The following is an 11,542-nucleotide window of genomic DNA, read 5'->3' as shown; positions in this document are numbered from 1 at the left end:
TATTGTCATTTGATGAGTTATACTTTTCAAACAGAATAGATTTAGAAAGAAGGGAACAAAAGATATATGGACCCTATAAAACGTGTCAATTTATTATAGCTCGTGGTCTATTTTGTAAATGGAAACAACCCATTTATTATGATTTTGACCAAGCAATGTCTGCAAACATTTTACTTCCAGTGCTGGAAATGTTGTATGAAATTAATTACATTGTCGTGGCTATTACGTCTGATATGAGTCCCACAAATATAAAATTATGGAAGGAATTAAATATTGGAACAAACATTCCTAGCTCTGCCGAAACAAAAAATATTGACAAAGAATGCTTTATCATTCATCCCGCGGATAATTCATTAAAAGTGTTTTTTTATGCAGATATTCCGCATTTATTAAAATTAGCACGAAATAATTTTTTTGATTCAGGATTTCAAGTAAAAGGACAGATTATTAATAAAGATGCTTTAGAAGAATTATTAACGCTTAATGAAGGAGATTTAAAAATTGCGCATAAAATAAGTAGATTACATTTAGATGTCAAGGGGCCACAACGACAAAATGTTAGAATGGCAGCTCAAATTTTTTCAAACAGGAACGCAATGGCTATTCAGTGGTGCGGAGAAAATGGATTGTTAAAATCTAGTCACTGGAAAGAAACAGCTAATATACTATCATTATTTAACGCTTGGTTTGATGTTTTTAACAGTAAAATTAAATATGGACAGCATAGTGGAGTAAATGCATTTGGAATAAGTTTAAATGAACAAACTAAAACGATTAACGAGATGACACAATTTATTGAACAAATGCGAGTGGGACAAAAATCTTCATTACTACAATTTCAAAAAGGAATTTTGTTATCCAACAAATCTTTAATAGAAATATTCTCGTATATTCAAAGGCAATATTCGTCCGAAACGTTTCAAATAGAATACATAATAACACGTAGACTAAATCAAGACATATTGGAAAATTTATTTTCCTATCTAAGAATGATGGGTGGAGGAAATGATCATCCAACGCCAATAGAGTTAAAAAATCGTTTGAAATAGTACATTTTAGGAAAGCATTCAGCATCTGCAATTTCGCAAAAAGAAAATACTGAAGGAGATATAGACTGTACACATTTAATAGATATTAAAGACACACATTTTAATAATTTTAATAGTCCTACGTGCTCACAATTTTCTATTAACGAAAACAAAATTATGATTGAAGAGAAGGAGGAGGAGGAGGAGGAGGAAGAAATACTTATTAACTCTGTAGAAATAGGTTTACAAAAATATTTTATATAAAAGTAGTTAAAAGTAGTTAATAATAAAAAAGAAATTTTATCAGTGAATTAAACTTTATACTATTTTGTATAATATTCTATAATATATTAATATTTGTATAAATAGCATTAAATAGGGATAAACATACAATCGAGGAAGAAAAAAAACAACAGAGGAAGTAGATAATTTTTGCACACATAAAGGAGAAATAAATGCTAATGCGGGAGAATTAGTCGACGACGGTAAAGTATATTAATAGTCTTCTTTGGCTCTACTTATTGTATATTGCATTTTTTTATAATACCATTCTTTATGAAAGAATGAAGGAATTATTCAATGAATCATTACTCAACATAACAAAAGGTTAGTAATGTATAAGTAATACATGTAATACAGGTTTTAAACAGAACAGGTAATGTATTTTACAACTATATTACATGTATTTTATATTATTAAATTAATTGGATAATTAATAACTTTATTTCATTTATTATTTATTTTATATAGCATTACGCGTAACCGATTATGAGGCTACTTCGGAGGAATTACAACTATTGAGCGATTTTGAAGAACTTGCAGCTCGTGAAAATATTGAAAAAAATGCGCTTTTATTTATTACAGGATACGTTGCGCACAGATTTAGAAATACCCATCCTGAATTGGGTATTCCAACAAAAAATCTTCCTGTAATACCCAATAATTGGCTCTTCTTTTTATCCAGAGGTAATTGCATTTATCCGAGTGAAAGTTTTCAAAAAACAGCTGATATTATGAATCATGAATTTGAAAAGTTTCACGGAAATTTTTTTAATAAAAAATTTAAAATATTTAATGAATTAACAAATATTGTTTATAAAAAAATTAATTATCAATTACCGGAAAAGGTTATATCATGTTTGATTCGAACTAGAACATACATAAGATTGAGAAGTATAAATAAACAAATAGTTGTAAATAATTGTAGAAAAAAAATAGATAAAAAAATATATAAATTAGGTAATAAAAAATAAAAGTTATGTATATATTTTGTATAAAGTATGTATATATTATAGTTTGTATAAAGTTGTATATATTTTATATATATATATATATATATATATATATATATATATTATTTGTATTGTTACACGTATATACATTTTTGCATTATTTTTGCAATATTTACAATGTACTATTTGTATTTTATTATTACTAATAAAACAATATAGAAAAAATATTTTGTATAAGTATAAGAAAAATGACCCAACCTTTCCATATTAAATTGAAATTACATTATTATAATTATTTACACATTTTATAAAGTAGTATATAAATATTACAATTGCACTGTTATTATTTAATATTAAATAAGGTTGTTTATACTAGAGTAAATCAACTATTATTTATATTTACTTATTTATATTAACTAAAAATATTAAGGTAAGTTTACTATTATTTATAATGCAAATTATAGACCTTATAATAACAATAATGAATTAAAAATAATATTTTTTAATAGTAGTATTTTTGGTATTGCCATCCATTTTTTTTTTAGTATTATTACTTTTTGCAACTTTCACGTATAAATTAATACTCTAATATTATGGCTTTTGATATTTACTGTCAGTACTGAAAATCTAGTTTATGTTATGTAGCAGTAAGTTTCGAAACGTAGTCTATGTTACGCAATTAATTCAGCGTTTCAATTTCGCGCTTGCATTCTGGGTCATCTTTTTATTGGCTCACTATACGTGACGTATACTGACGTCACGGCATTATGCGCAATGGTTCACCTGGTATCCTTACACCATGGGTTAAAATGCGAAGTTATATTTGTGGGCTACCACATCCGCAGGGAGAAAAAAAATTTTTTTTTTAAATTTCGTACATTATACACATACGTACATACGTACATACATACATACATATATACATACATACATATATCTCGCAATATATTTAAAGCTTTGTTGTACATTGCGCTATTAAAAAAAAAATTTTTTTCTTTATTACAAATTAATATAACGATACCGACATAAGTACGCATCTTGAAGGGTGCGATCGCTTGTATTCGCTGAAATGATTGTCTGTAATCACACTTATACGTATTTAAAATTTTAATTTACGCTTCTATGAATGCTTTTAATCGATTCACGTGCACGCGGATTGTCGTTCTTCCTCTTTGTGGGGTAGTGTATGTGTGTGTATAATAGTTCCCACTAGAGATATTCCACCGTATGGAGTTCTTAGTCGCCCTGAAAAGGGCGGTTTGACAGGCGTCCTCAGAAGGACGGTTTATCTTTTCGTTGGCCAAAGAAGCTATGAACTTCTCGTAGAGGTCTCTCGGTTTGATCCGACTCTTGTCGCTGGTGTTCCTGGACTTCTTCCTCGGTGTCCGTGGAGTTCGAGACTTCCCGAATGGTGTGCTGGGCCAAGAGTCGTCGGATCCACCTCAGCTTGCCTTCCCCTGGGTCGAGTCTTGGAGTCCTGTTGTCGCTCAGGTATGGTGGCCTCTCTGCTGGCCAATACGGCCTGGTCGTCTTCTTCCGTCGAGGCAGGATGTTGCCGTCGAGGCCCGTCGAGCGCACTTCTAGTAAGGAGGTCCAGTAGTCGAGCACCCTCGATCCAAGATAACCAGACGCACTCCGTCATGGAGGCCGGTAGATGAGCACACTCCGCGAAGGAGGCCCAAGGTATTATGAACGAGCACTCTCCAAGAAGGAGGCCCGTCTATCAAAAAGAGTATCTGATCTATTGTCACAGTAGCTCCGCTGTGAATCTTAATTTTCCATTGTTCTCTCAGCGCTGCGGGTGGTCTTTATATAGCCGGCCCGGCTGCATCTTACTCCGGAGTGCCGCGGCCGCTCTATCGGTTGCGCCGCGTACTGCTCCGCTGGCGGCGCGCGGCGTGGGCGGTGAGCGCGCGTCGGTTGACGCATTGGTGTATGCGGTGAGCGCATTAGCGTAGGCGCGCTGCATAGAGTGGCGTAAAACCGCCACACTCTTTTTATTGTATAATTGACATCAGAATGTTTCTCGGTTACGGTATACGGTCCGGTCCACAGTGCGTCTAGTTTTTTAGAGCGTCCGCGTCGGAGCTAAACCAAGATTAAAATTAATCTACGTTGGTAGAAATAGGCCTTAACCAAGTGTTCTTAGTACCATTCACTTTTAAAATTCCTGTTAAAATCCCCTAACTGAGGGTAGAGCGTCTCCGCCTTCGCCGAAAGTTCTCGGCTACGGATTCTGCTAGCAAATTACTCCTTACACGGCCCGGAAATACGAGACAGAGCGTTCTCTATCTCCTCGGAGAGTTCTCGGCACCGACACCGTCTTTTCTAGATTCCTCGACATACGGCAAACTGTAAAAAAGGGAAAACAACACCCGCCTCGCGTCTCGCACCGCGCACCGGCGAGTTCAAAGCACACGGCAATTACCGCCCACCGTGCCGCGCCACGAAACACGGTTACCTTGCCGCCAGGCATCATCCGCCGTTGTGCCTTCATGCCCCGCAACCGTCACCGAACACCGCACGCGACCGACGCACAGCTGATCGGAGCGAGACTCACGTTTCGTTAATAATTTGTAAATATAACTGTACATATAACTCAATTTCTGTTAAAATATATTATAATTTTATCTATTAGTCTGTTGTCTCAGGTTCTTTCCTACACCTTAGATACCGACGAGCTAGCCCGAGTGGGAAATACGGTCGTTACAATATATATATATATATACAGGGTGTCCCAATGCATGTGGACCATTACTCGTAAAAAGGTAGAAGGGATCGAGATAAACATACAGCTCCAATATTTTCTTGGGTTAGGTCTACAAATAATCGAGATATCAATTTTTCAAATTGTGCGAATGAGAGCGCGCCGCGGCACGCCGTAGGAAGAGCCGAGCCGCTCGAGCCGTAGCGCGGCCCACTGTGTGAAGCATTGGCTGCCGGCGGCGGGGAGAAGAAGGAGAAGCGGCGCCGCTGCCTGTGCTTCGCCGCCCTCACGTCCCGCAGCACCGCGTCTAGACTCGCATCAATGGCCGCTCTCGCCTCCCACCGCACCGCGCCTAGACTCGCGTCGTTACGCACATTCGCAATTACTTGACAAAATTATTTAGCAAAGATAAGGACAAATTAAAACCGTAATAAACTTCTGTGATTGAGAAAGTCGAAAGAGAGAAAGCGATGGAAACCCTTGGAATCTTCAAATAATCTAATTTCTATCGTAATTGTGAATATAGTAAACTAATGATAGTTTTCGGTACATTGACGATATATTCTTTCTTTTTCTTAAATATCTTATTTACAGTATCATACAACTCGAACTTTGTTTCTTGTCGAATTGTATCGTACTGTTAAATCCTTGATGAAAACATTGATAAAAATTCGTAAATTTATTCGTCAAATCATTATCGTAAATTCACGATTGATTCTCAAATTAATAGTTTTTTTTTCGTCTATTATAATATTTGCTACATCGAGTTCTCTCATCGTTATATTTTTTCTTTTACACGATATATTCATTAATATTTCTTCATATTTAATCAAAATGATGCAAAAATGGATCGAACTTTCCCAACAGGAAATGCTAGAACGATAGAAAATATCATTTCTTTAAATTTGTTCTTTTTGATTTAGAGAAGCAATGAATTATGAAATAGAAATCAATTAGATAAGTGAGCAACGGTGATTGGTGTACACGAAATAGGATAGCACATTTTCTTAAAAAAAAAAACGGAATTTATTCAAAACACTCCGATACACGAGCTCGACAGCTCGAGAACCGATATAAACAGCAATACGACAACGTTCTTCTCTATAGCAACCAGCTGACTCGCGCGGCCGGGCGACGCGTGCAGTACGCGTGCAACAATAGATTAGGGGCGATGCGTCTTCTACGATAATTATGCTTAGAGATTAACGTTCAACATCACGTATTGTCAATACAACTCTAAGTTTTCTTTCATGACCATAGAAAACTTAGAGTTTCTGCTATCTTTAATTGCATTATTAATTACGATAGATTTTCAGTGATTTATTTAAAATAGAAACACGAGAATCTAATTGATTTCTATTTTATAATCCATCTCTAAATCAAAAGGAACAAATTTAAAGAAATGATATTATTTTTATCGTTCTCGCATTTTCTGTTAGAAAAGTTTGTTCCATTGTTGCATCATTTTGATTAAATATGAAGAAATATTTATGAATATATCGTGTAAGAGAAAAAAGATAACGATCAGAGAACTCGATGTAGCAAATATTATAATAGATGAAAAAAAAAAAACTATTAATTTGAGAATCAATCGTGAATTTACGATAATGATTTTACGAATGAATTTACGAATTTTTATCAATGTTTTCATCAAGGATTTAACAGTACGATACAATTCGACAAGAAACAAAGTTCGAGTTGTATGATACTGTAAATAAGATATTTAAGAAAAAGAAAGAATATATCGTCAATGTACCGAAAACTATCATTAGTTTATTACTATATTCACAATTACGATAGAAATTAGATTATTTGAAGATTCCATAAGTTTCCATCGCTTTCTCTCTTTTGACTTTCTCAATCACAAAAGTTTGTTTCGGTTTTAATTTGTCCCTATCTTTGCTAAATAATTTTGTCAAGTAATTGCGAATGTGCGTAACGACGCGAATCTAGACGCGGTGCTGCGGGACGTGAGGGCGGCGAAGCACAGGCAGCGGCGCCGCTTCTCCTCCTTCTCCCCGCCGCCGGCAGCCAATGCTTCACACAGTGGGCCGCGCTACGGCTCGAGCGGCTCGGCTCTTCCTACGGCGCGCCGCGGCGCGCTCTCATTCGCACAATTTGAAAAATTGATATCTCGATTATTTGTAGACCTAACCCAAGAAAATATTGGACCTGTATGTTTATCTCGATCCCTTCTACTTTTTTACGAGTAATGGTCCACATGCGTTGGGACACCCTGTATATGTATATATATATATATATATATATATATATATATATATATATATAAATGAAATTAATAATAAAAAATTAACATTATTTATACAAAACAGTCATATTTATTACAAAATAAAGTATACATTATATATAGTAAAAATGTTCATGTAAAATAAAATAAAATTAAAATAAAATTTGAAAAAAGTATAGAAATAAATAAAAAATAAAATAAAAATATTTACAATTCAAATAATGAGAATGTGTATAAAGGCTCTTGGTATTAATTTAATACAAGTTAGTGTGATAGAAATGCTGAGCCAAAACTGATTGGTGTTTGCTATATAATATATTTCTTCTACAGGAAAATCTTATTACAAACGTTTCGGCACATTTTCTTCGGCCATCCTCAGTGTATAATAATATTCATTTCATACGTGATTAAAATTTCAGTCCTATGCTTAAGACATTTGTTGTTCCTTCCCATTTTACAATATTGCTAAAACCAGAGAGTATAAAAATTCGAGTTAACCTTATTCAAGTTAATAGAATACATTATAGGTACCTATTAAATTGTGAGAGTGATTCCTATGTATCTGTGGAAGTCTTTGGTTTACCTTCTTTATGTATGTCTGTCATTGTTCGTCTTCGTATTGTTATGAATATATTTTAGATTAAGGGTTGCCCGATAAATATTAAAAGTAAAATTGTATAATTGTATTTGTCAATAATTAAAATAATAAATTTAAAAAATATAAATAAATAAAAAACTAAAGGAATACCATATAAATTAAAAAGTAAAAGAAATATGATAATGATCTTGTCAAATTGTTAAAATTGTATTAGAAAAGAAGAAAAGAAACAATAAGTGAAAAAGAAATAAATAAGCACGATATGACCAGATTTGTCAATAGTTAAAAACTTTGTACAAATTAATTGCTATGAAATAATTCTTACTTTATGACTTGTCAGTATTCCTACTTCCTACATGTTTATGTCACATAAAAACATTTCTTAAAATTAATAGCTGTCTTACGTTTTTGGTTTAATACTTGACCATCTTTTTATTTTATTTAAATATCCTTGTGATATTGCTTTTTCTGGTTTATTATCTTTGATATACTTATAAATTAAAAATGGCACACACTTATTTAAAATCATCACGCTCGCAATCGTGCAATGGACAGAATTGAACAAATGTATCGGAATTTTCAAAATAAATTTTAAAACGATCAGCTAATAGAGAAGTATGCCCGTATTCGTCTAAAAATTCATATATAGATTCATGTATGTTATTTATTATTAATTGCATTACATACTTGCTTGGATATGTTAATCGAGTAATATCATGTTCTTACAAAAAAAAAGAAATATCTGATTTTATGTATTTTCTGAAATTAAGTTGCGTTGATAGGACTCAAAATTCTGCGAAATGGTTATCTTTTTTAATATATACCCTGCAACACATGCCAATGCTTGGTCATTTTCAAGCAATACATCTTTATTATTTATTATTCTTGTGTTCTTTAGAATTAATGGAATATCATTTTCTTCTGAAGAGCAATTATTATTTTCATCTCTCTGAACTGTTGTCAACAACGTACATAAATTATCTAATGGCTGGCAGCCATCATCTTCGCAATTACCATTATTTATTGGTAAAAAATATTATTTAATATAGATGTTTTTAAAGCTGCAATAAATTAATGACAAGTTGAATTTGTATTTGCTATGCCATATTGCTTGATAATACAAAACAGATTTTCTACGGGATCTTTCAAGAGAAATAGCATTTTAATTTAGTTTATTCTTTGATATATTCAGAAAATGTTTAGGCTTAAAATGATCTTCACAAACGCGAAAATAATCACATCTTATATCTTGACTAATATTGCAAATTCTTCTCTATTCATTTCTAAATTCAATTGTTTTTTTTTATGTATAGAAATGTTTGTTTTGATAAGAATTATTTACTATATCAGTGTAATACGCATTTGTACACTTTGGATATTTGCACCGATGTTTACATGTACCTATAAATAGAGATGCCATGATTCGTACTTATCTCATGATATTGTTACGTCCGGCCGAGATTTTCGAGCCGGCCGTCACGATCCAGGCGAGAATCGCGCCCTGCAATGACGCGTTGCCAGGACAACGCGTACACCGGCAAATTCACGCGCTTACGGTGCCGGGCCCGAGCGATCACGCGCTGCGAGCGTGCGGGCCACTCGATCGGCACGCGCGCGCTAATTAAAAGCTGTAATTCTAGGTGAACCGCGCTAGATATCGCTAAGACACAAAAAGGGGAGTAATCCTCCCCCTAGCCGGCTTCCCCCTGAGCCTCAAAACTGGGCATTTGGTGGCAATCGCGTAAATCGCTAATTAACGAGACGAAGTAATTACCCCTCTAAAAAGAAACTGGCGAACGCTCCCGCAGGCGCCGACGTAGCCACGCTCGTGCGAGACTGTTCGCAGTAAGATATTAGGGGCCCAACGTCCTTAATTAATTGATAGCGAATTAAAAGAGACTGAACACGCGAAGGAGCACGCTGCGCCTCCGTGTTCCAGAATCTCACCATTCTAACTCCACTCATAAAAACCCGAACGAGGAATGCAAGCGATTGCAAGGAGCGTGCGATAGCCACACACCCCGTGACCAAAAATTATGAATGGGGAAGCGGGACTTCATCTAGTAACCATAGAACCGTATACGGTAATTCATTAATTGCCGAATTACGTGACAGGCACTAGATGATTTACTGCTCTCCTTTCCACGCTCTTCACCCCCGAACTCCCTCAGTTGGGAGTATATAAGCCGCGAATTTCGCGGATTTAGAGATTTTGCCTCCTCGTCTCGCGCCGAAAGGTCGTTGGACATAATTCATATTTTCGCGTAAAGGACTTAGAATATTTTCGCGTAAAAAACTTTCGCGTGTCGAGCAAAAGGACTTGGCATATTTTCAATTCTCGAATAAGTTGTTACACCAGAGAAGGCAATTTCTCCCTCACACGATTAATACGTTCCATTATTTTACAGATAGCGATTTCCGATCGCCGTGATCGTGCGTGCGTGTGAGTGTGACCGAGAGTGAAATCAACGAGTTGTAAAGGTGCGAGTTCTCTCCCTTCTTCTTATTATTAAAGCAATTATAGTTGTGACAAGCGAGTTCTTTTCTTTTCTTTTGTTGTGTGCGTTCCATTCTCTAATCGCGGAGTGTCGTGCGACAGTGGTGGTGCTTCGATCTCTAGTGAAACCTAACTTCCTCCGACAGACAGTGAGAGTCGTGAACTTGGCGCTAAGCTGCAGTTCCGTAAGGAACTCAGTGGCCCCCGTCACACGCAGAGTGAGCGCGCTCGCGTTCTCTCGCGGCAATCGGGAGGATCGTCTGCCGTGTTCACTTATCTCTCTCTGTCGCCCTCCTATCCTCTCGAGGACAAACAGCCAACGGTGCGGAAAGGTGCGCGCTGAAAAGTGTACACCCTTCCCCGTCAACCGGCCCTGCGAAAGTCGAAAGACTCTAGTGTGGGCGCGGGATAGTCGGCGCGTGTTCGCGTTCCGACAAAATTGACGGCACCGGAGCGGACGCCGAACACGGTGCCGCTACTTTACTAGGCGCCTCCACCTGAATTCATGGTGTGAGGTATATGTCCCTCGATCCTCATTCTATCCACGCCTCCTGGCGATCCAACCTGCTAAAATTCGTCGCGCGAAGCATCAATCGGTCGCGCCACCCGCTAGTGTATTCGTACGGAAATAAATTCTTACTTACAAATTGAGCTTCGCGAAACTTATTTCCAATTATAAGATATAGAATAAAACCGAGAGAACTAAGAAATGGTATTCTTCCCTGTAGATGGGAAGATCTAGGCGCGGCGGCAGAAAGGTTCAGCTGAGGCGGCTGTACGCCGAGTTGGTGGAACACGGGGAGTTCGACCCCCGTGTTTTCGACCGATTACTGCACCACGGTAACCCTGACAGCACCCCCGCCTCAACCCTTGCCTTCGCCGCGTGATCTCTTTCGCCCAACGTCCGTTCCGGGCCCTGCCTATGCCCAAGGGAGTACGACTTTCGGACTCTCACCGCGCGGCTACAAAAAACCCACCATTATCGAAGACAGGATGGTCGCCTCAGATACAGTCATCAAGGCCACCATCTCTCTAGTGGAATTTAAATAAATTAGTCAGAAAAAGAATCTGCCAGGAATTATTATTTTTCTTCCCCGCTGTTCCTCGCGATCTCTCTCCGTTTCCGCTCGGCGGCGTAGAGAATAATAAAAAATAATAATAAATTAAATAGAAAATACAACCGACGCGATCGTTGGCCCCGTCGGACGTAACAATATATAACAACTATCACA

The sequence above is a fragment of the Monomorium pharaonis genome, chromosome 6, assembly GCF_013373865.1.
Source record: "Monomorium pharaonis isolate MP-MQ-018 chromosome 6, ASM1337386v2, whole genome shotgun sequence".
Lineage (NCBI taxonomy): Eukaryota > Metazoa > Arthropoda > Insecta > Hymenoptera > Formicidae > Monomorium > Monomorium pharaonis.
Note: the sequence above shows the minus strand (reverse complement) of the source record.